Below are 2,547 nucleotides of genomic sequence, written 5' to 3' on the forward strand. Positions count from 1 at the left end.
GGTAGGGTGGAGGGTAGACGAAAGAGGGGGAGGCCTTCAGGGAGATGGATTGATACAGTGGCTGCGATGATGGGCTCGAGTATAGCAGGGATAGTGGGGCTGGTGCGGGATCGGGCAGTGTTTCGTTCTGCTGTGCATGGGGTCGTTATGAGTCGGAAACGACTCGACGGCACTTAACAACAACAACATTGTGGCTGGAAGAGTCCTTGAAGTTACTATCCCCTGAAGATATCTTTAATCTAAGTAACATATTAGACCTAAGAGTAAAAACTGTCTCCCTTGAGTATTGCATTAAATATATATATATATACATACATACACACATATATAACCTGTATAAGACCAAGGGTCAACAGCTATTTTAAAACATAGATGAGAAAGTTGGGGCACAGTGAAATTAAGTAAATGGAAGTGAAACAAACACAACAGAAATAAAGTGAATGTTGACGTGAGGTGAAGAATGTATCCAATGTCATGGATCATTATATCTAGAAACTATGGAATGGGAATGGGTTTTACTGTGTATATTTTTACCAAAACCAAAATTGTTGTTGTTGAGGTTGTTATGGACCATCAAGTCAGACCTGACTCATAGCAACCCCTCCTTGGGTTTCTGAGCCAGTATCTTTATGGAAGTAGATTGCCCAATCTTCCTTCCAAGGAGTGACTGGTGGGTTTATAACCGTCAGCCTTCTGGTTAGCAATGAAATGCCATAGACATTATGCCACCAGATCTTCTTTCATAAAGCAATAAGAGTGAAAGGATTTTTCCCATCTCATTATGTTCTTCAATCATTGAAATACTGAAAGTAAAAAAAAAAAAAAAAAAAAAAGTTTCCAATTATACAAAATCAGAAGAGACAAAATGATCTATTGGTGCATATGGTTAATGTGCTTGGCTACTAAAGGGCAGGTTAGAGGTTTACGCCTACATGAAGATGCCTCAGAAGAAAGCATTGGCAGATCTGCTTCCAAAAAATCAGCTGTTGAACACCGTATGAAGCACAGGCTATTCTGACACATGTAGAGTCACCATGAGAGAAAGTAGACTTACCAGCAACTGATTGTAGTGTTACAAGAATATTGTTACCTTGAGTGTAGTTGCTAGTTAAGGCATAAGGAGGCTTCTGGGGCACTGCTAATGCTCTATTGCTTGAGCTAGGGATGGGGTACACAAATATTTTCACTTGGCAAATATTTATGAAGTTCTACACTTTTGATTTGGGCACATTTTCTATGTAAATCTTAAAACTTCAGTATCAAAACCAAAAGCCCAACCCATTGCCATTGAGTTGATTCCTACTCATAGTGACCTCCTTTGGTTTTCCCAGGAGGTAAATGTTTACAGATGTAGATTGCCCAGTCTTCTTTCCAAGGAGTGGCTGGTGGGTTTGAACTGCCGGCCTTCTGGTTAGCAGTCAAATGCCTTAGGCACTGTGCCACCAGAGCCTCAATATAAAGATTGCTTAAAATTAACAACAAATCATACTACTCTTCAAACAAGAAATGGTTCTTTCCAATATAAATACATTCTATTTATATTGTGAAGGGGTTAGGAAATATAATTTCCCAACAGGAGAAAATACAATTTTGATACAAAGTGTTGCAATAATGCTGAAGAAACAATATTGAAAGGGTGGACAAAGCTGCAATTATACTGGTTAAAATAATGCAATCTGAGAGTTTGTTGGAGATATTGATGTTATTGTACAGTCTTCCCATTGGAAGAGAAGACAGATATTAAGACTGAATAAAGAAGGAGAAAAGCCCTAGCCAGTGGTTAGCTCACATGCTAAATCTACATTTTTTCCTCTGGTTATTTCTCCAGAGAACTCATTCAGTAAAAATAATTTTCTCCCAAAGTAATTCTTCATCTTCACATATTTGTGAAATGCCTTAGGGAAAAGAATCAACATATAAATTCTCCCTTAGTTAGGCACCCCAGGAGCCATTGTTTATTGTAAGAACAGCTCTTTCTCCACATGCGGGTAAGTTTCTTATTCTTCATGTGTTCATAACCATGCAAATATTATTCACTCATGCAATCGTGTATTGTCCGAATTAGATTGGTTGAAATGATTAAATGACTAGATGGGAACAAGGATGACAGTAACAAGAAAGTATAGATGTTTAATTTCTAAATTGTTGTTAATTATGAAAGTGATTTAGGATCCCACAGAATATAAAACATATGAAGTTGGATGCTCTCTAGAATCTGTTACTTAATGTAAATTATAAAAAGGTTTTCCCTGGCCAATTCTTTGAGAAGTGGACGGCCTCTTCCTTCTTCCTAGTCTGTCTCAGTCTATAAACTGGGCTCTTACCTGTGTACCAGGTGCATCTCACTGGGTTTTAAACACCAGAGACTCAGCTCAAAACTCATGTCTACATGTCACCACAGTAGGACAAACCGACAGACAAAGTTTGTCTTGCTGTTGGAGACCTCTCGTATCACCCCCACCTGGGTCCCTGTGGCTGACTGTACTCTGTCTGGCTTCCTGGCTTTGAATCCCCTTTCTCCTGCTCTTCTGGCCTGCTGCTTTGGGC

The sequence above is a fragment of the Orycteropus afer genome, unplaced genomic scaffold (assembly GCF_000298275.1).
Source record: "Orycteropus afer afer isolate SDZICR_OR568_19922 unplaced genomic scaffold, OryAfe1.0 scaffold01435, whole genome shotgun sequence".
Lineage (NCBI taxonomy): Eukaryota > Metazoa > Chordata > Mammalia > Tubulidentata > Orycteropodidae > Orycteropus > Orycteropus afer.